This window comes from Oncorhynchus mykiss, unplaced genomic scaffold (genome assembly GCF_013265735.2).
Source record: "Oncorhynchus mykiss isolate Arlee unplaced genomic scaffold, USDA_OmykA_1.1 un_scaffold_156, whole genome shotgun sequence".
In the NCBI taxonomy this organism is placed as follows: Eukaryota; Metazoa; Chordata; class Actinopteri; order Salmoniformes; family Salmonidae; genus Oncorhynchus; species Oncorhynchus mykiss.
This window is the reverse complement of record NW_023493666.1, coordinates 640,736-661,721: the sequence shown is the minus strand read 5'-3', so window position 1 is coordinate 661,721 and position 20,986 is coordinate 640,736. Positions and strand designations below refer to the sequence as shown.

The 20,986-nt window shown below is 37.0% G+C and overlaps 16 non-coding genes across 16 annotated transcripts; all 16 read left to right on the top strand.

Annotated features, from left to right (window-relative positions):
- Positions 1–699: 699 nt before the first annotated feature.
- trnar-ucg lies at positions 700–772 on the top strand. The gene has a single exon. It is a non-coding gene; the product is annotated as a tRNA-Arg (tRNA).
- Positions 773–1,238: 466 nt separating this feature from the next.
- trnar-ucg lies at positions 1,239–1,311 on the top strand. Its single transcript has one exon. It is a non-coding gene; the product is annotated as a tRNA-Arg (tRNA).
- A 1,273-nt stretch (positions 1,312–2,584) lies between these two features.
- On the top strand, positions 2,585–2,657 carry trnar-ucg. Its single transcript has one exon. It is a non-coding gene; the product is annotated as a tRNA-Arg (tRNA).
- A 554-nt stretch (positions 2,658–3,211) lies between these two features.
- On the top strand, positions 3,212–3,284 carry trnar-ucg. Its single transcript has one exon. It is a non-coding gene; the product is annotated as a tRNA-Arg (tRNA).
- A 914-nt stretch (positions 3,285–4,198) lies between these two features.
- Positions 4,199–4,271, top strand: trnar-ucg. Its single transcript has one exon. It is a non-coding gene; the product is annotated as a tRNA-Arg (tRNA).
- A 466-nt stretch (positions 4,272–4,737) lies between these two features.
- trnar-ucu lies at positions 4,738–4,810 on the top strand. The gene has a single exon. It is a non-coding gene; the product is annotated as a tRNA-Arg (tRNA).
- A 1,550-nt stretch (positions 4,811–6,360) lies between these two features.
- trnar-ucg lies at positions 6,361–6,433 on the top strand. The gene has a single exon. It is a non-coding gene; the product is annotated as a tRNA-Arg (tRNA).
- A 996-nt stretch (positions 6,434–7,429) lies between these two features.
- trnar-ucg lies at positions 7,430–7,502 on the top strand. Its single transcript has one exon. It is a non-coding gene; the product is annotated as a tRNA-Arg (tRNA).
- Positions 7,503–9,588: 2,086 nt separating this feature from the next.
- On the top strand, positions 9,589–9,661 carry trnar-ucg. The gene has a single exon. It is a non-coding gene; the product is annotated as a tRNA-Arg (tRNA).
- A 554-nt stretch (positions 9,662–10,215) lies between these two features.
- Positions 10,216–10,288, top strand: trnar-ucg. Its single transcript has one exon. It is a non-coding gene; the product is annotated as a tRNA-Arg (tRNA).
- Positions 10,289–11,468: 1,180 nt separating this feature from the next.
- Positions 11,469–11,541, top strand: trnar-ucg. The gene has a single exon. It is a non-coding gene; the product is annotated as a tRNA-Arg (tRNA).
- Positions 11,542–12,721: 1,180 nt separating this feature from the next.
- Positions 12,722–12,794, top strand: trnar-ucg. Its single transcript has one exon. It is a non-coding gene; the product is annotated as a tRNA-Arg (tRNA).
- A 1,180-nt stretch (positions 12,795–13,974) lies between these two features.
- trnar-ucg lies at positions 13,975–14,047 on the top strand. The gene has a single exon. It is a non-coding gene; the product is annotated as a tRNA-Arg (tRNA).
- Positions 14,048–14,601: 554 nt separating this feature from the next.
- trnar-ucg lies at positions 14,602–14,674 on the top strand. The gene has a single exon. It is a non-coding gene; the product is annotated as a tRNA-Arg (tRNA).
- A 3,696-nt stretch (positions 14,675–18,370) lies between these two features.
- Positions 18,371–18,443, top strand: trnar-ucg. Its single transcript has one exon. It is a non-coding gene; the product is annotated as a tRNA-Arg (tRNA).
- A 554-nt stretch (positions 18,444–18,997) lies between these two features.
- On the top strand, positions 18,998–19,070 carry trnar-ucg. Its single transcript has one exon. It is a non-coding gene; the product is annotated as a tRNA-Arg (tRNA).
- Positions 19,071–20,986: the final 1,916 nt, after the last annotated feature.

Sequence of the window (20,986 nt, the reverse complement as noted above, 5' to 3'; positions counted from 1 at the left end):
ATTTGGACAGGATCACAACTTTGATGTCTGTTGTTGCTAAGCAATGTCTGTATGATGTGAAATAGGGATGTATTAAGTAGACTGTGTGGCCTAATGGATAAGGTGTCTGACTTTGAATCTGAAAATTGTGAGTTTGAGTCCCTTCGTGGTTGTTAAATTTCATTAGCTCAGCTAATTTGAATATGTTTGCAATTTCCCAAACAAAGGTCTTGTTGCTTGGACATTGTTATTCAGCTTTAATAATCTTAGACTGCAAGGCCTGAGAAAAATTGTGTATGATTCTGCATCGCAAGATTGAGGGAAATTGTCTCTTCGTACTTGTTAAATATCACTAGCTTTCCTCATTTGGACAGGATCACAACTTTGATGTCTACTGTTGCATAGCAAAGTCTGTATGATATCAAATAGGGTCGTTTAATTTCATTAGCTCAGCTAATTTGTACATGTTTGCAATTTCCCTAAATATGGCATTGGTCTTGTTGCTTTGAAAAGCTTGGACATTGTTGTTCAACTTTAATAATCTAAGACTGCAAGGCCTGAGAATTATTGTGTCTGAATCTGCATCGCAAGATTGAAGAAAAGAGTATCTTTGTACTTGTTAAATATCATTAGCTTTCCTCATTCGGACAGGTTCACAACTTTGATGTCTGTTGATGCTAAACAATGTATGTATGATGTCAAATAGGGGTGTATCACATAGACTGCGTGGCCTAATGGATAAGGCGTCTGACTTCGAATCAGAAGATTGAGGGTTCGAGTCCCTTCGTGGTTGTTTAGTTTCATTTAGCTCAGCTAATTTGAACATGTTTGCAATTTCCCAAACTAAGGCATTGGTCTTGTTGCTTGGACATTGTTATTCAACTTTAATAATCTTAGACTGCAAGGCCTGAGAATTATTGTGTCTGAATCTGCATCGCAAGATTGAAGGAAAGAGTATCTTTGTACTTGTCAAATATCATTAGCTTTCCTCATTCGGAGAGGTTCACAACTTTGATGTCTGTTGTTGCTAAGCAATGTCTGTATGATGTGAAATAGGGATGCATTAAGTAGACTGTGTGGCCTAATGGATAAGGTGTCTGACTTTGAATCTGAAAATTGAGGGTTTGAGTCCCTTCGTGGTTGTTAAATTTCCTTAGCTCAGCTAATTTGAAGATGTTTGCAATTTCCCGAAATAAGGCATTGTTCTTGTTGCTTTGAAAAACTTATACATTGTTGTTTAAATAGGGATGTGTCACGTAGACTGTGTGGCCTAATGGATAAGGCGTCTGACTTCGAATCAGAAGTTTGAGGGTTCGAGTCCCTTCGTGGTTGTTTAGTTTCATTTAGCTCAGCTAATTTGAACATGTTTGCAATTTCCCAAACTAAGGCATTGGTCTTGTTGCTTGGACATTGTTATTCAACTTTAATAATCTTAGACTGCAACGCCTGAGAAATATTGTGTATGATTCTGCATCGCAAGATTGAGGGAAATTGTCTCTTCGTACTTGTTAAATATCATTAGCTTTCCTCCTTCGGACAGGTTCACAACTTTGATGTCTACTGTTGCATAGCAAAGTCTGTATGATATCAAATAGGGTCGTTTATTTTCATTAGCTCAGCTAATTTGTACATGTTTGCAATTTCCCTAAATATGGCATTGGTCTTGTTGCTTTGAAAAACTTGTACATTGTTGTTTAACTTTAATAATCTAAGACTGCAAGGCCTGAGAATTTTTGTGTCTGAATCTGCATCGCAAGATTGAAGGAAAGAGTATCTTTGTACTTGTTAAATATCATTAGCTTTCCTCATTCGGACAGGTTCACAACTTTGATGTCTGTTGTTGCTAAGCAATGTCTGTATGATGTGAAATAGGGATGAATTAAGTAGACTGTGTGGCCTAATGGATAAGGTGTCTGACTTTGAATCTGAAAATTTTGGGTTTGAGTCCCTTCGTGGTTGTTAAATTTCCTTAGCTCAGCTAATTTGAAGATGTTTGCAATTTCCCGAAATAAGGCATTGTTCTTGTTGCTTTGAAAAACCTGTACATTGTTGTTTAACTTTAATAATCTAAGACTGCAAGGCCTGAGAAATATTGTGTCTGATTCGGCATCGCAAGATTGAGGGACATAGTCTTTTCGTACTTGTAAAATATCACTAGCTGTCCTCATTCGGATAGGTTCACAACTTTGATGTCTGTTGTTGCTAAGCAACGTCTGTTTGATGTTATATCGGAGAATATGAAGTAGAAGGTGTTGCCTCGTGAATAAGGCGTCTGACTTCGAAACAGAAAATTGGGCTTTAGAGGCATTTTCGTGGTCGTTTAATTTCATTAAATCAGCTAATATGGACATGTTTGCAATTTCCCGAAATAAGGCATTGTTCTTGTTGCTTTGAAATGCTAAGACATTGTTATTCATCTTTAATAATCTAATATTGCAAGGCCTGAGATTTATTGTGTCTGATTCTGCATCGCAAGATTGAGGGAAAAGGTCTCTTCTTACTTGTTAAATATCACTAGCTTTCCTCATTTGGACAGGTTCACAACTTTGATGTCTGTTGTTGCTAAGCAATGTCTGTATGATGTGAAATAGGGATGTATCCCGTAGACTGCGTGGCCTAATGGATAAGGCGTCTGACTTCGAATCAGAAGATTGAGGGTTCGAGTCCCTTCGTGGTTGTTTAGTTTCATTTAGCTAAGCTAATTTGAACATGTTTGCAATTTCCCAAACTAAGGCATTGGTCTTGTTGCTTGGACATTGTTATTCAACTTTAATAATCTTAGACTGCAAGGCCTGAGAAAAATTGTGTATGATTCTGCATCGCAAGATTGAGGGAAATAGTCTCTTCGTACTTGTTAAATATCATTAGCTTTCCTCATTTGGACAGGATCACAACTTTGATGTCTACTGTTGCATAGCAAAGTCTGTATGATATCAAATAGGGTCGTTTAATTTCATTAGCTCAGCTAATTTGTACATGTTTGCAATTTCCCTAAATATGGCATTGGTCTTGTTGCTTTGAAAAGCTTGGACATTGTTGTTCAACTTTAATAATCTAAGACTTCAAGCCCTGAGAATTATTGTGTCTGAATCTGCATCGCAAGATTGAAGGAAAGAGTATCTTTGTACTTGTTAAATATCATTAGCTTTCCTCATTCGGACAGGTTCACAACTTTGATGTCTGTTGTTGCTAAGCAATGTCTGTATGATGTCAAATAGGGATGTATCACGTAGACTGCGTGGCCTAATGGATAAGGCGTCTGACTTCGAATCAGAAGATTGAGGGTTTGAGTCCCTTCGTGGTTGTTTAGTTTCATTTAGCTCAGCTAATTTGAACATGTTTGCAATTTCCCAAACTAAGGCATTGGTCTTGTTGCTTGGACATTGTTATTCAACTTTAATAATCTTAGACTGCAAGGCCTGAGATTTATTGTGTCTGAATCTGCATCGCAAGATTGAAGGAAAGAGTATCTTTGTACTTGTTAAATATCATTAGCTTTCCTCATTCGGACAGGTTCACAACTTTGATGTCTGTTGTTGCTAAGCAATGTCTGTATGATGTGAAATAGGGTCGTTTAATTTCATTAAATCAGCTAATTTGAAGATGTTTGCAATTTCCCGAAATAAGGCATTGTTCTTGTTGCTTTGAAAAACTTGTACATTGTTGTTTAACTTTAATAATCTAAGACAGCAAGGCCTGAGAAATATTGTGTCTGATTCGGCATCGCAAGATTGAGGGACATAGTCTTTTCGTACTTGTAAAATATCACTAGCTGTCCTCATTCGGATAGGTTCACAACTTTGATGTCTGTTGTTGCTAAGCAACGTCTGTTTGATGTTATATCGGAGAATATGAAGTAGAAGGTGTTGCCTCGTGAATAAGGCGTCTGACTTCGAAACAGAAAATTGGGCTTTTGAGGCATTTTCGTGGTCGTTTAATTTCATTAAATCAGCTAATATGGACATGTTTGCAATTTCCCGAAATAAGGCATTGTTCTTGTTGCTTTGAAATGCTAAGACATTGTTATTCATCTTTAATAATCTAATATTGCAAGGCCTGAGAATTATTGTGTCTGATTCTGCATCGCAAGATTGAGGGAAAAAGTCTCTTCTTACTTGTTAAATATCACTAGCTTTCCTCATTTGGACAGGTTCACAACTTTGATGTCTGTTGTTGCTAAGCAATGTCTGTATGATGTCAAATAGGGATGTTTCACGTAGACTGCGTGGCCTAATGGATAAGGCGTCTGACTTCGAATCAGAAGATTGAGGGTTCGAGTCCCTTCGTGGTTGTTTAGTTTCATTTAGCTCAGCTAATTTGAACATGTTTGCAATTTCCCAAACTAAGGCATTGGTCTTGTTGCTTGGACATTGTTATTCAACTTTAATAATCTTAGACTGCAAGGACTGAGAATTATTGTGTCTGAATCTGCATCGCAAGATTGAAGGAAAGAGTATCTTTGTACTTGTCAAATATCATTAGCTTTCCTCATTCGGACAGGTTCACAACTTTGATGTCTGTTGTTGCTAAGCAATGTCTGTATGATGTGAAATAGGGATGCATTAAGTAGACTGTGTGGCCTAATGGATAAGGTGTCTGACTTTGAATCTGAAAATTGAGGGTTTGAGTCCCTTCGTGGTTGTTAAATTTCCTTAGCTCAGCTAATTTGAAGATGTTTGCAATTTCCCGAAATAAGGCATTGTTCTTGTTGCTTTGAAAAACTTATACATTGTTGTTTAAATAGGGATGTGTCACGTAGACTGTGTGGCCTAATGGATAAGGCGTCTGACTTCTAATCAGAAGTTTGAGGGTTCGAGTCCCTTCGTGGTTGTTTAGTTTCATTTAGCTCAGCTAATTTGAACATGTTTGCAATTTCCCAAACTAAGGCATTGGTCTTGTTGCTTGGACATTGTTATTCAACTTTAATAATCTTAGACTGCAACGCCTGAGAAATATTGTGTATGATTCTGCATCGCAAGATTGAGGGAAATTGTCTCTTCGTACTTGTTAAATATCACTAGCTTTCCTCATTTGGACAGGATCACAACTTTGATGTCTACTGTTGCATAGCAAAGTCTGTATGATATCAAATAGGGTCGTTTATTTTCATTAGCTCAGCTAATTTGTACATGTTTGCAATTTCCCTAAATATGGCATTGGTCTTGTTGCTTTGAAAAGCTTGGACATTGTTGTTCAACTTTAATAATCTAAGACTGCAAGGCCTGAGAATTATTGTGTCTGAATCTGCATCGCAAGATTGAAGAAAAGAGTATCTTTGTACTTGTTAAATATCATTAGCTTTCCTCCTTCGGACAGGTTCACAACTTTGATGTCTACTGTTGCATAGCAAAGTCTGTATGATATCAAATAGGGTCGTTTATTTTCATTAGCTCAGCTAATTTGTACATGTTTGCAATTTCCCTAAATATGGCATTGGTCTTGTTGCTTTGAAAAACTTGTACATTGTTGTTTAACTTTAATAATCTAAGACTGCAAGGCCTGAGAATTATTGTGTCTGAATCTGCATCGCAAGATTGAAGGAAAGAGTATCTTTGTACTTGTTAAATATCATTAGCTTTCCTCATTCGGACAGGTTCACAACTTTGATGTCTGTTGTTGCTAAGCAATGTCTGTATGATGTGAAATAGGGATGAATTAAGTAGACTGTGTGGCCTAATGGATAAGGTGTCTGACTTTGAATATGAAAATTTTGGGTTTGAGTCCCTTCGTGGTTGTTAAATTTCCTTAGCTCAGCTAATTTAAAGATGTTTGCAATTTCCCGAAATAAGGCATTGTTCTTGTTGCTTTGAAAAACCTGTACATTGTTGTTTAACTTTAATAATCTAAGACTGCAAGGCCTGAGAAATATTGTGTCTGATTCGGCATCGCAAGATTGAGGGACATAGTCTTTTCGTACTTGTAAAATATCACTAGCTGTCCTCATTCGGATAGGTTCACAACTTTGATGTCTGTTGTTGCTAAGCAACGTCTGTTTGATGTTATATCGGAGAATATGAAGTAGAAGGTGTTGCCTCGTGAATAAGGCGTCTGACTTCGAAACAGAAAATTGGGCTTTAGAGGCATTTTCGTGGTCGTTTAATTTCATTAAATCAGCTAATATGGACATGTTTGCAATTTCCCGAAATAAGGCATTGTTCTTGTTGCTTTGAAATGCTAAGACATTGTTATTCATCTTTAATAATCTAATATTGCAAGGCCTGAGATTTATTGTGTCTGATTCTGCATCGCAAGATTGAGGGAAAAGGTCTCTTCTTACTTGTTAAATATCACTAGCTTTCCTCATTTGGACAGGTTCACAACTTTGATGTCTGTTGTTGCTAAGCAATGTCTGTATAATGTGAAATAGGGATGTATCCCGTAGACTGCGTGGCCTAATGGATAAGGCGTCTGACTTCGAATCAGAAGATTGAGGGTTCGAGTCCCTTCGTGGTTGTTTAGTTTCATTTAGCTCAGCTAATTTGAACATGTTTGCAATTTCCCAAACTAAGGCATTGGTCTTGTTGCTAGGACATTGTTATTCAACTTTAATAATCTTAGACTGCAAGGCCTGAGAAAAATTGTGTATGATTCTGCATCGCAAGATTGAGGGAAATAGTCTCTTCGTACTTGTTAAATATCATTAGCTTTCCTCATTCGGACAGGTTCACAACTTTGATGTCTGTTGTTGCTAAGCAATGTCTGTATGATGTGAAATAGGGATGTATTAAGTAGACTGTGTGGCCTAATGGATAAGGTGTCTGACTTTGAATCTGAAAATTGTGGGTTTGAGTCCCTTCGTGGTTGTTAAATTTCCTTAGCTCAGCTAATTTGAAGATGTTTGCAATTTCCCGAAATAAGGCATTGTTCTTGTTGCTTTGAAAAACCTGTACATTGTTGTTTAACTTTAATAATCTAAGACTGCAAGGCCTGAGAAATATTGTGTCTGATTCGGCATCGCAAGATTGAGGGACATAGTCTTTTCGTACTTGTAAAATATCACTAGCTGTCCTCATTCGGATAGGTTCACAACTTTGATGTCTGTTGTTGCTAAGCAACGTCTGTTTGATGTTATATCGGAGAATATGAAGTAGAAGGTGTTGCCTCGTGAATAAGGCGTCTGACTTCGAAACAGAAAATTGGGCTTTAGAGGCATTTTCGTGGTCGTTTAATTTCATTAAATCAGCTAATATGGACATGTTTGCAATTTCCCGAAATAAGGCATTGTTCTTGTTGCTTTGAAATGCTAAGACATTGTTATTCATCTTTAATAATCTAATATTGCAAGGCCTGAGATTTATTGTGTCTGATTCTGCATCGCAAGATTGAGGGAAAAGGTCTCTTCTTACTTGTTAAATATCACTAGCTTTCCTCATTTGGACAGGTTCACAACTTTGATGTCTGTTGTTGCTAAGCAATGTCTGTATGATGTGAAATAGGGATGTATCCCGTAGACTGCGTGGCCTAATGGATAAGGCGTCTGACTTCGAATCAGAAGATTGAGGGTTCGAGTCCCTTCGTGGTTGTTTAGTTTCATTTAGCTCAGCTAATTTGAACATGTTTGCAATTTCCCAAACTAAGGCATTGGTCTTGTTGCTTGGACATTGTTATTCAACTTTAATAATCTTAGACTGCAAGGCCTGAGAAATATTGTGTATGATTCTGCATCGCAAGATTGAGGGAAATAGTCTCTTCGTACTTGTTAAATATCACTAGCTTTCCTCATTTGGACAGGATCACAACTTTGATGTCTACTGTTGCATAGCAAAGTCTGTATGATATCAAATAGGGTCGTTTAATTTCATTAGCTCAGCTAATTTGTACATGTTTGCAATTTCCCTAAATATGGCATTGGTCTTGTTGCTTTGAAATGCTAAGACATTGTTATTCATCTTTAATAATCTAATATTGCAAGGCCTGAGAATTATTGTGTCTGATTCTGCATCGCAAGATTGAGGGAAAAGGTCTCTTCTTACTTGTTAAATATCACTAGCTTTCCTCATTTGGACAGGATCACAACTTTGATGTCTACTGTTGCATAGCAAAGTCTGTATGATATCAAATAGGGTCGTTTATTTTCATTAGCTCAGCTAATTTGTACATGTTTGCAATTTCCCTAAATATGGCATTGGTCTTGTTGCTTTGAAAAGCTTGGACATTGTTGTTCAACTTTAATAATCTAAGACTGCAAGGCCTGAGAATTATTGTGTCTGAATCTGCATCGCAAGATTGAAGAAAAGAGTATCTTTGTACTTGTCAAATATCATTAGCTTTCCTCATTCGGACAGGTTCACAACTTTGATGTCTGTTGTTGCTAAGCAATGTCTGTATGATGTCAAATAGGGATGTATCACGTAGACTGTGTGGCCTAATGGATAAGGCGTCTGACTTCGAATCAGAAGATTGAGGGTTCGAGTCTCTTCGTGGTTGTTTAGTTTCATTTAGCTCAGCTAATTTGAACATGTTTGCAATTTCCCAAACTAAGGCATTGGTCTTGTTGCTTGGACATTGTTATTCAACTTTAATAATCTTAGACTGCAAGGCCTGAGAGATATTGTGTATGATTCTGCATCGCAAGATTGAGGGAAATAGTCTCTTCGTACTTGTTAAATATCACTAGCTTTCCTCATTTGGACAGGATCACAACTTTGATGTCTACTGTTGCATAGCAAAGTCTGTATGATATCAAATAGGGTCGTTTAATTTCATTAGCTCAGCTAATTTGTACATGTTTGCAATTTCCCTAAATATGGCATTGGTCTTGTTGCTTTGAAAAGCTTGGACATTGTTGTTCAACTTTAATAATCTAAGACTGCAAGGCCTGAGAATTATTGTGTCTTAATCTGCATCGCAAGATTGAAGGAAAGAGTATCTTTGTACTTGTTAAATATCATTAGCTTTCCTCATTCGGACAGGTTCACAACTTTGATGTCTGTTGTTGCTAAGCAATGTCTGTATGATGTCAAATAGGGATGCATCACGTAGACTGCGTGGCCTAATCGATACGGCGTCTGACTTTGAATCCGAAAATTGTGGGTTTGAGTCCCTTCGTGGTTGTTTAGTTTCATTTAGCTCAGCTAATTTGAACATGTTTGCAATTTCCCAAACTAAGGCATTGGTCTTGTTGCTTGGACATTGTTATTCAACTTTAATAATCTTAGACTGCAAGGCCTGAGAAATATTGTGTATGATTCTGCATCGCAAGATTGAGGGAAATAGTCTCTTCGTACTTGTTAAATATCACTAGCTTTCCTCATTTGGACAGGATCACAACTTTGATGTCTACTGTTGCGTAGCAAAGTCTGTATGATATCAAATAGGGTCGTTTAATTTCATTAGCTCAGCTAATTTGTACATGTTTGCAATTTCCCTAAATATGGCATTGGTCTTGTTGCTTTGAAAAGCTTGGACATTGTTGTTCAACTTTAATAATCTAAGACTGCAAGGCCTGAGAATTATTGTGTCTTAATCTGCATCGCAAGATTGAAGGAAAGAGTATCTTTGTACTTGTTAAATATCATTAGCTTTCCTCATTCGGACAGGTTCACAACTTTGATGTCTGTTGTTGCTAAGCAATGTCTGTATAATGTCAAATAGGGGATGTATCATGTAGACTGCGTGGCCTAATGGATAAGGCGTCTGACTTCGAATCAGAAGTTTGAGGGTTCAAGTCCCTTCGTGGTTGTTTAGTTTAATTTAGCTCAGCTAATTTGAACATGTTTGCAATTTCCCAAACTAAGGCATTGGTCTTGTTGCTTGGACATTGTTATTCAACTTTAATAATCTTAGACTGCAAGGCCTGAGAAATATTGTGTATGATTCTGCATCGCAAGATTGAGGGAAATAGTCTCTTCGTACTTGTTAAATATCACTAGCTTTCCTCATTTGGACAGGATCACAACTTTGATGTCTACTGTTGCGTAGCAAAGTCTGTATGATATCAAATAGGGTCGTTTAATTTCATTAGCTCAGCTAATTTCTACATGTTTGCAATTAACCTAAATATGGCATTGGTCTTGTTGCTTTGAAAAGCTTGGACATTGTTGTTCAACTTTAATAATCTAAGACTGCAAGGCCTGAGAATTATTGTGTCTTAATCTGCATCGCAAGATTGAAGGAAAGAGTATCTTTGTACTTGTTAAATATCATTAGCTTTCCTCATTCGGACAGGTTCACAACTTTGATGTCTGTTGTTGCTAAGCAATGTCTGTATGATGTCAAATAGGGATGTATCATGTAGACTGCGTGGCCTAAGGGATAAGGCGTCTGACTTCGAATCAGAAGATTGAGGGTTCGAGTCCCTTCGTGGTTGTTTAGTTTAATTTAGCTCAGCTAATTTGAACATGTTTGCAATTTCCCAAACTAAGGCATTGGTCTTGTTGCTTGGACATTGTTATTCAACTTTAATAATCTTAGACTGCAAGGCCTGAGAAATATTGTGTATGATTCTGCATCGCAAGATTGAGGGAAATAGTCTCTTCGTACTTGTTAAATATCACTAGCTTTCCTCATTTGGACAGGATCACAACTTTGATGTCTACTGTTGCATAGCAAAGTCTGTATGATATCAAATAGGGTCGTTTAATTTCATTAGCTCAGCTAATTTGTACATGTTTGCAATTTCCCTAAATATGGCATTGGTCTTGTTGCTTTGAAAAGCTTGGACATTGTTGTTCAACTTTAATAATCTAAGACTGCAAGGCCTGAGAATTATTGTGTCTTAATCTGCATCGCAAGATTGAAGGAAAGAGTATCTTTGTACTTGTTAAATATCATTAGCTTTCCTCATTCGGACAGGTTCACAACTTTGATGTCTGTTGTTGCTAAGCAATGTCTGTATGATGTGAAATAGGGATGTATTAAGTAGACTGTGTGGCCTAATGGATAAGGTGTCTGACTTTGAATCTGAAAATTGTGGGTTTGAGTCCCTTCGTGGTTGTTAAATTTCCTAAGCTCAGCTAATTTGAAGATGTTTGCAATTTCCCAAACTAAGGCATTGGTCTTGTTGCTTGGACATTGTTATTCAACTTTAATAATCTTAGACTGCAAGGCCTGAGAAATATTGTGTATGATTCTGCATCGCAAGATTGAGGGAAAAGGTCTCTTCTTACTTGTTAAATATCACTAGCTTTCCTCATTTGGACAGGATCACAACTTTGATGTCTACTGTAGCATAGCAAAGTCTGTATGATATCAAATAGGGTCGTTTAATTTCATTAGCTCAGCTAATTTGTACATGTTTGCAATTTCCCTAAATATGGCATTGGTCTTGTTGCTTTGAAAAGCTTGGACATTGTTGTTCAACTTTAATAATCTAAGACTGCAAGGCCTGAGAATTATTGTGTCTGAATCTGCATCGCAAGATTGAAGAAAAGAGTATCTTTGTACTTGTTAAATATCATTAGCTTTCCTCATTCGGACAGGTTCACAACTTTGATGTCTGTTGTTGCTAAGCAATGTCTGTATGATGTCAAATAGGGATGTATCACGTAGACTGCGTGGCCTAATGGATAAGGCGTCTGACTTCGAATCAGAAGATTGAGGGTTCGAGTCCCTTCGTGGTTGTTTAGTTTCATTTAGCTCAGCTAATTTGAAGATGTTTGCAATTTCCCAAACTAAGGCATTGGTCTTGTTGCTTGGACATTGTTATTCAACTTTAATAATCTTAGACTGCAAGGCCTGAGAAATATTGTGTATGATTCTGCATCGCAAGATTGAGGGAAATAGTCTCTTCGTACTTGTTAAATATCACTAGCTTTCCTCATTTGGACAGGATCACAACTTTGATGTCTACTGTTGCATAGCAAAGTCTGTATGATATCAAATAGGGTCGTTTAATTTCATTAGCTCAGCTAATTTGTACATGTTTGCAATTTCCCTAAATATGGCATTGGTCTTGTTGCTTTGAAAAGCTTGGACATTGTTGTTCAACTTTAATAATCTAAGACTGCAAGGCCTGAGAATTATTGTGTCTTAATCTGCATCGCAAGATTGAAGGAAAGAGTATCTTTGTACTTGTTAAATATCATTAGCTTTCCTCATTCGGACAGGTTCACAACTTTGATGTCTGTTGTTGCTAAGCAATGTCTGTATGATGTGAAATAGGGATGTATTAAGTAGACTGTGTGGCCTAATGGATAAGGTGTCTGACTTTGAATCTGAAAATTGTGGGTTTGAGTCCCTTCGTGGTTGTTAAATTTCCTAAGCTCAGCTAATTTGAAGATGTTTGCAATTTCCCAAACTAAGGCATTGGTCTTGTTGCTTGGACATTGTTATTCAACTTTAATAATCTTAGACTGCAAGGCCTGAGAAATATTGTGTATGATTCTGCATCGCAAGATTGAGGGAAAAGGTCTCTTCTTACTTGTTAAATATCACTAGCTTTCCTCATTTGGACAGGATCACAACTTTGATGTCTACTGTAGCATAGCAAAGTCTGTATGATATCAAATAGGGTCGTTTAATTTCATTAGCTCAGCTAATTTGTACATGTTTGCAATTTCCCTAAATATGGCATTGGTCTTGTTGCTTTGAAAAGCTTGGACATTGTTGTTCAACTTTAATAATCTAAGACTGCAAGGCCTGAGAATTATTGTGTCTGAATCTGCATCGCAAGATTGAAGAAAAGAGTATCTTTGTACTTGTTAAATATCATTAGCTTTCCTCATTCGGACAGGTTCACAACTTTGATGTCTGTTGTTGCTAAGCAATGTCTGTATGATGTCAAATAGGGATGTATCACGTAGACTGCGTGGCCTAATGGATAAGGCGTCTGACTTCGAATCAGAAGATTGAGGGTTCGAGTCCCTTCGTGGTTGTTTAGTTTCATTTAGCTCAGCTAATTTGAAGATGTTTGCAATTTCCCAAACTAAGGCATTGGTCTTGTTGCTTGGACATTGTTATTCAACTTTAATAATCTTAGACTGCAAGGCCTGAGAAATATTGTGTATGATTCTGCATCGCAAGATTGAGGGAAATAGTCTCTTCGTACTTGTTAAATATCACTAGCTTTCCTCATTTGGACAGGATCACAACTTTGATGTCTACTGTTGCATAGCAAAGTCTGTATGATATCAAATAGGGTCGTTTAATTTCATTAGCTCAGCTAATTTGTACATGTTTGCAATTTCCCTAAATATGGCATTGGTCTTGTTGCTTTGAAAAGCTTGGACATTGTTGTTCAACTTTAATAATCTAAGACTGCAAGGCCTGAGAATTATTGTGTCTTAATCTGCATCGCAAGATTGAAGGAAAGAGTATCTTTGTACTTGTTAAATATCATTAGCTTTCCTCATTCGGACAGGTTCACAACTTTGATGTCTGTTGTTGCTAAGCAATGTCTGTATGATGTGAAATAGGGATGTATTAAGTAGACTGTGTGGCCTAATGGATAAGGTGTCTGACTTTGAATCTGAAAATTGTGGGTTTGAGTCCCTTCGTGGTTGTTAAATTTCCTAAGCTCAGCTAATTTGAAGATGTTTGCAATTTCCCAAACTAAGGCATTGGTCTTGTTGCTTGGACATTGTTATTCAACTTTAATAATCTTAGACTGCAAGGCCTGAGAAATATTGTGTATGATTCTGCATCGCAAGATTGAGGGAAAAGGTCTCTTCTTACTTGTTAAATATCACTAGCTTTCCTCATTTGGACAGGATCACAACTTTGATGTCTACTGTAGCATAGCAAAGTCTGTATGATATCAAATAGGGTCGTTTAATTTCATTAGCTCAGCTAATTTGTACATGTTTGCAATTTCCCTAAATATGGCATTGGTCTTGTTGCTTTGAAAAGCTTGGACATTGTTGTTCAACTTTAATAATCTAAGACTGCAAGGCCTGAGAATTATTGTGTCTGAATCTGCATCGCAAGATTGAAGAAAAGAGTATCTTTGTACTTGTTAAATATCATTAGCTTTCCTCATTCGGACAGGTTCACAACTTTGATGTCTGTTGTTGCTAAGCAATGTCTGTATGATGTCAAATAGGGATGTATCACGTAGACTGCGTGGCCTAATGGATAAGGCGTCTGACTTCGAATCAGAAGATTGAGGGTTCGAGTCCCTTCGTGGTTGTTTAGTTTCATTTAGCTCAGCTAATTTGAAGATGTTTGCAATTTCCCAAACTAAGGCATTGGTCTTGTTGCTTGGACATTGTTATTCAACTTTAATAATCTTAGACTGCAAGGCCTGAGAAATATTGTGTATGATTCTGCATCGCAAGATTGAGGGAAAAGGTCTCTTCGTACTTGTTAAATATCACTAGCTTTCCTCATTTGGACAGGATCACAACTTTGATGTCTACTGTTGCATAGCAAAGTCTGTATGATATCAAATAGGGTCGTTTAATTTCATTAGCTCAGCTAATTTGTACATGTTTGCAATTTCCCTAAATATGGCATTGGTCTTGTTGCTTTGAAAAGCTTGGACATTGTTGTTCAACTTTAATAATCTAACACTGCAAGGCCTGAGAATTATTGTGTCTGAATCTGCATCGCAAGATTGAAGGAAAGAGTATCTTTGTACTTGTTAAATATCATTAGCTTTCCTCATTCGGACAGGTTCACAACTTTGATGTCTGTTGTTGCTAAGCAATGTCTGTATGATGTCAAATAGGGATGTATCACGTAGACTGCGTGGCCTAATGGATAAGGCGTCTGACTTCGAATCAGAAGATTGAGGGTTCGAGTCCCTTCGTGGTTGTTTAGTTTCATTTAGCTCAGCTAATTTGAAGATGTTTGCAATTTCCCAAACTAAGGCATTGGTCTTGTTGCTTGGACATTGTTATTCAACTTTAATAATCTTAGACTGCGAGGCCTGAGAAATATTGTGTATGATTCTGCATCGCAAGATTGAGGGAAATAGTCTCTTCGTACTTGTTAAATATCACTAGCTTTCCTCATTTGGACAGGATCACAACTTTGATGTCTACTGTTGCATAGCAAAGTCTGTATGATATCAAATAGGGTCGTTTAATTTCATTAGCTCAGCTAATTTGTACATGTTTGCAATTTCCCTAAATATGGCATTGGTCTTGTTGCTTTGAAAAGCTTGGACATTGTTGTTCAACTTTAATAATCTAACACTGCAAGGCTTGAGAATTATTGTGTCTGAATCTGCATCGCAAGATTGAAGAAAAGAGTATCTTTGTACTTGTTAAATATCATTAGCTTTCCTCATTCGGACAGGTTCACAACTTTGATGTCTGTTGTTGCTAAGCAATGTCTGTATGATGTGAAATAGGGATGTATTAAGTAGACTGTGTGGCCTAATGGATAAGGTGTCTGACTTTGAATCTGAAAATTGTGGGTTTGAGTCCCTTCGTGGTTGTTAAATTTCCTTAGCTCAGCTAATTTGAAGATGTTTGCAATTTCCCAAACTAAGGCATTGGTCTTGTTGCTTGGACATTGTTATTCAACTTTAATAATCTTAGACTGCAAGGCCTGAGAAATATTGTGTATGATTCTGCATCGCAAGATTGAGGGAAAAGGTCTCTTCGTACTTGTTAAATATCACTAGCTTTCCTCATTTGGACAGGATCACAACTTTGATGTCTACTGTTGCATAGCAAAGTCTGTATGATATCAAATAGGGTCGTTTAATTTCATTAGCTCAGCTAATTTGTACATGTTTGCAATTTCCCTAAATATGGCATTGGTCTTGTTGCTTTGAAAAGCTTGGACATTGTTGTTCAACTTTAATAATCTAACACTGCAAGGCTTGAGAATTATTGTGTCTGAATCTGCATCGCAAGATTGAAGAAAAGAGTATCTTTGTACTTGTTAAATATCATTAGCTTTCCTCATTCGGACAGGTTCACAACTTTGATGTCTGTTGTTGCTAAGCAATGTCTGTATGATGTGAAATAGGGATGTATTAAGTAGACTGTGTGGCCTAATGGATAAGGTGTCTGACTTTGAATCTGAAAATTGTGGGTTTGAGTCCCTTCGTGGTTGTTAAATTTCCTTAGCTCAGCTAATTTGAAGATGTTTTCAATTTCCCAAACTAAGGCATTGGTCTTGTTGCTTGGACATTGTTATTCAACTTTAATAATCTTAGACTGCAAGGCCTGAGAAATATTGTGTATGATTCTGCATCGCAAGATTGAGGGAAAAGGTCTCTTCTTACTTGTTAAATATCACTAGCTTTCCTCATTTGGACAGGATCACAACTTTGATGTCTACTGTAGCATAGCAAAGTCTGTATGATATCAAATAGGGTCGTTTAATTTCATTAGCTCAGCTAATTTGAAGATGTTTGCAATTTCCCGAAATAAGGCATTGTTCTTGTTGCTTTGAAAAACTTGTACATTGTTGTTTAACTTTAATAATCTAAGACAGCAAGGCCTGAGAAATATTGTGTCTGATTCGGCATCGCAAGATTGAGGGACATAGTCTTTTCGTACTTGTAAAATATCACTAGCTGTCCTCATTCGGATAGGTTCACAACTTTGATGTCTGTTGTTGCTAAGCAACGTCTGTTTGATGTTATATCGGAGAATATGAAGTAGAAGGTGTTGCCTCGTGAATAAGGCGTCTGACTTCGAAACAGAAAATTGGGCTTTTGAGGCATTTTCGTGGTCGTTTAATTTCATTAAATCAGCTAATATGGACATGTTTGCAATTTCCCGAAATAAGGCATTGTTCTTGTTGCTTTGAAATGCTAAGACATTGTTATTCATCTTTAATAATCTAATATTGCAAGGCCTGAGAATTATTGTGTCTGATTCTGCATCGCAAGATTGAGGGAAAAGGTCTCTTCTTACTTGTTAAATATCACTAGCTTTCCTCATTTGGACAGGATCACAACTTTGATGTCTACTGTTGCATAGCAAAGTCTGTATGATATCAAATAGGGTCGTTTATTTTCATTAGCTCAGCTAATTTGTACATGTTTGCAATTTCCCTAAATATGGCATTGGTCTTGTTGCTTTGAAAAGCTTGGACATTGTTGTTCAACTTTAATAATCTAAGACTGCAAGGCCTGAGAATTATTGTGTCTGAATCTGCATCGCAAGATTGAAGAAAAGAGTATCTTTGTACTTGTCAAATATCATTAGCTTTCCTCATTCGGACAGGTTCACAACTTTGATGTCTGTTGTTGCTAAGCAATGTCTGTATGATGTCAAATAGGGATGTATCACGTAGACTGTGTGGCCTAATGGATAAGGCGTCTGACTTCGAATCAGAAGATTGAGGGTTCGAGTCTCTTCGTGGTTGTTTAGTTTCATTTAGCTCAGCTAATTTGAAGATGTTTGCAATTTCCCAAACTAAGGCATTGGTCTTGTTGCTTGGACATTGTTATTCAACTTTAATAATCTTAGACTGCAAGGCCTGAGAGATATTGTGTATGATTCTGCATCGCAAGATTGAGGGAAATAGTCTCTTCGTACTTGTTAAATATCACTAGCTTTCCTCATTTGGACAGGATCACAACTTTGATGTCTACTGTTGCATAGCAAAGTCTGTATGATATCAAATAGGGTCGTTTAATTTCATTAGCTCAGCTAATTTGTACATGTTTGCAATTTCCCTAAATATGGCATTGGTCTTGTTGCTTTGAAAAGCTTGGACATTGTTGTTCAACTTTAATAATCTAAGACTGCAAGGCCTGAGAATTATTGTGTCTTAATCTGCATCGCAAGATTGAAGGAAAGAGTATCTTTGTACTTGTTAAATATCATTAGCTTTCCTCATTCGGACAGGTTCACAACTTTGATGTCTGTTGTTGCTAAGCAATGTCTGTATGATGTGAAATAGGGATGTATTAAGTAGACTGTGTGGCCTAATGGATAAGGTGTCTGACTTTGAATCTGAAAATTGTGGGTTTGAGTCCCTTCGTGGTTGTTAAATTTCCTAAGCTCAGCTAATTTGAAGATGTTTGCAATTTCCCAAACTAAGGCATTGGTCTTGTTGCTTGGACATTGTTATTCAACTTTAATAATCTTAGACTGCAAGGCCTGAGAAATATTGTGTATGATTCTGCATCGCAAGATTGAGGGAAAAGGTCTCTTCTTACTTGTTAAATATCACTAGCTTTCCTCATTTGGACAGGATCACAACTTTGATGTCTACTGTAGCATAGCAAAGTCTGTATGATATCAAATAGGGTCGTTTAATTTCATTAGCTCAGCTAATTTGTACATGTTTGCAATTTCCCTAAATATGGCATTGGTCTTGTTGCTTTGAAAAGCTTGGACATTGTTGTTCAACTTTAATAATCTAAGACTGCAAGGCCTGAGAATTATTGTGTCTGAATCTGCATCGCAAGATTGAAGAAAAGAGTATCTTTGTACTTGTTAAATATCATTAGCTTTCCTCATTCGGACAGGTTCACAACTTTGATGTCTGTTGTTGCTAAGCAATGTCTGTATGATGTCAAATAGGGATGTATCACGTAGACTGCGTGGCCTAATGGATAAGGCGTCTGACTTCGAATCAGAAGATTGAGGGTTCGAGTCCCTTCGTGGTTGTTTAGTTTCATTTAGCTCAGCTAATTTGAAGATGTTTGCAATTTCCCAAACTAAGGCATTGGTCTTGTTGCTTGGACATTGTTATTCAACTTTAATAATCTTAGACTGCAAGGCCTGAGAAATATTGTGTATGATTCTGCATCGCAAGATTGAGGGAAAAGGTCTCTTCGTACTTGTTAAATATCACTAGCTTTCCTCATTTGGACAGGATCACAACTTTGATGTCTACTGTTGCATAGCAAAGTCTGTATGATATCAAATAGGGTCGTTTAATTTCATTAGCTCAGCTAATTTGTACATGTTTGCAATTTCCCTAAATATGGCATTGGTCTTGTTGCTTTGAAAAGCTTGGACATTGTTGTTCAACTTTAATAATCTAACACTGCAAGGCCTGAGAATTATTGTGTCTGAATCTGCATCGCAAGATTGAAGAAAAGAGTATCTTTGTACTTGTTAAATATCATTAGCTTTCCTCATTCGGACAGGTTCACAACTTTGATGTCTGTTGTTGCTAAGCAATGTCTGTATGATGTCAAATAGGGATGTATCACGTAGACTGCGTGGCCTAATGGATAAGGCGTCTGACTTCGAATCAGAAGATTGAGGGTTCGAGTCCCTTCGTGGTTGTTTAGTTTCATTTAGCTCAGCTAATTTGAAGATGTTTGCAATTTCCCAAACTAAGGCATTGGTCTTGTTGCTTGGACATTGTTATTCAACTTTAATAATCTTAGACTGCGAGGCCTGAGAAATATTGTGTATGATTCTGCATCGCAAGATTGAGGGAAATAGTCTCTTCGTACTTGTTAAATATCACTAGCTTTCCTCATTTGGACAGGATCACAACTTTGATGTCTACTGTTGCATAGCAAAGTCTGTATGATATCAAATAGGGTCGTTTAATTTCATTAGCTCAGCTAATTTGTACATGTTTGCAATTTCCCTAAATATGGCATTGGTCTTGTTGCTTTGAAAAGCTTGGACATTGTTGTTCAACTTTAATAATCTAACACTGCAAGGCTTGAGAATTATTGTGTCTGAATCTGCATCGCAAGATTGAAGAAAAGAGTATCTTTGTACTTGTTAAATATCATTAGCTTTCCTCATTCGGACAGGTTCACAACTTTGATGTCTGTTGTTGCTAAGCAATGTCTGTATGATGTGAAATAGGGATGTATTAAGTAGACTGTGTGGCCTAATGGATAAGGTGTCTGACTTTGAATCTGAAAATTGTGGGTTTGAGTCCCTTCGTGGTTGTTAAATTTCCTTAGCTCAGCTAATTTGAAGATGTTTGCAATTTCCCAAACTAAGGCATTGGTCTTGTTGCTTGGACATTGTTATTCAACTTTAATAATCTTAGACTGCAAGGCCTGAGAAATATTGTGTATGATTCTGCATCGCAAGATTGAGGGAAAAGGTCTCTTCGTACTTGTTAAATATCACTAGCTTTCCTCATTTGGACAGGATCACAACTTTGATGTCTACTGTTGCATAGCAAAGTCTGTATGATATCAAATAGGGTCGTTTAATTTCATTAGCTCAGCTAATTTGTACATGTTTGCAATTTCCCTAAATATGGCATTGGTCTTGTTGCTTTGAAAAGCTTGGACATTGTTGTTCAACTTTAATAATCTAACACTGCAAGGCTTGAGAATTATTGTGTCTGAATCTGCATCGCAAGATTGAAGAAAAGAGTATCTTTGTACTTGTTAAATATCATTAGCTTTCCTCATTCGGACAGGTTCACAACTTTGATGTCTGTTGTTGCTAAGCAATGTCTGTATGATGTGAAATATGGATGTATTAAGTAGACTGTGTGGCCTAATGGATAAGGTGTCTGACTTTGAATCTGAAAATTGTGGGTTTGAGTCCCTTCGTGGTTGTTAAATTTCCTTAGCTCAGCTAATTTGAAGATGTTTGCAATTTCCCAAACTAAGGCATTGGTCTTGTTGCTTGGACATTGTTATTCAACTTTAATAATCTTAGACTGCAAGGCCTGAGAAATATTGTGTATGATTCTGCATCGCAAGATTGAGGGAAAAGGTCTCTTCTTACTTGTTAAATATCACTAGCTTTCCTCATTTGGACAGGATCACAACTTTGATGTCTACTGTAGCATAGCAAAGTCTGTATGATATCAAATAGGGTCGTTTAATTTCATTAGCTCAGCTAATTTGAAGATGTTTGCAATTTCCCGAAATAAGGCATTGTTCTTGTTGCTTTGAAAAACTTGTACATTGTTGTTTAACTTTAATAATCTAAGACAGCAAGGCCTGAGAAATATTGTGTCTGATTCGGCATCGCAAGATTGAGGGACATAGTCTTTTCGTACTTGTAAAATATCACTAGCTGTCCTCATTCGGATAGGTTCACAACTTTGATGTCTGTTGTTGCTAAGCAACGTCTGTTTGATGTTATATCGGAGAATATGAAGTAGAAGGTGTTGCCTCGTGAATAAGGCGTCTGACTTCGAAACAGAAAATTGGGCTTTTGAGGCATTTTCGTGGTCGTTTAATTTCATTAAATCAGCTAATATGGACATGTTT